This window comes from Penaeus monodon, chromosome 24 (genome assembly GCF_015228065.2).
Source record: "Penaeus monodon isolate SGIC_2016 chromosome 24, NSTDA_Pmon_1, whole genome shotgun sequence".
In the NCBI taxonomy this organism is placed as follows: domain Eukaryota; kingdom Metazoa; phylum Arthropoda; class Malacostraca; order Decapoda; family Penaeidae; genus Penaeus; species Penaeus monodon.
In genome coordinates this window covers 37,790,298-37,790,825 of record NC_051409.1, presented here as the reverse complement: position 1 = coordinate 37,790,825, position 528 = coordinate 37,790,298, and the positions used below count along the sequence as shown (strand labels likewise).

General features: G+C 37.3%; 1 protein-coding gene across 1 annotated transcript in view; it reads right to left on the bottom strand.

Moving 5' to 3' along the window:
* Positions 1-528, bottom strand: part of LOC119588964 (cGMP-specific 3',5'-cyclic phosphodiesterase-like) — a 71,727-nt gene that overhangs the window by 56,532 nt on the left and 14,667 nt on the right.

Below are 528 nucleotides of genomic sequence, written 5' to 3'. Positions count from 1 at the left end.
ACGCATTTAGAAAAAAATACTGGTTGAAAGACTCGCTAGACATGCGCCCCGACGATTCACAGAAACGAATTTCCCCGAAACGGGCCTTCCTCCAGAGCATTCATTCTCGCCGCATCATGAGTCATTTATTCGTTAGCCCCAAAGATGTCATTACCCGACGGAATGCATTAGCATACATTTCAGGAACAATAAATCTTTTGCATAATTATGGGCCTTGCTGAATGAGTGTGATCTGCAATCTCTCAGAAAGCCATTTATTTTAGCAAAGGCTGGGTTAGATCACGGAGCTCTGTATTACTCAGTTCTTGATATAAGATAATGATAATATAAATCATCCTTTGGAATATCTCTCAAATATTGATATAATTCCCTCCGTCTTCCTCCCCCACTCCTATAAATATAATGAATTTCCAATATATTACAAAGCGTTCCTTATTAACTTCCTAATCGCCAGTTAATAAGTAATTTTCAGTAATAACTAACTCCCTTACACATGAAAATATTACGAATTGATTACCAGTTAATCAC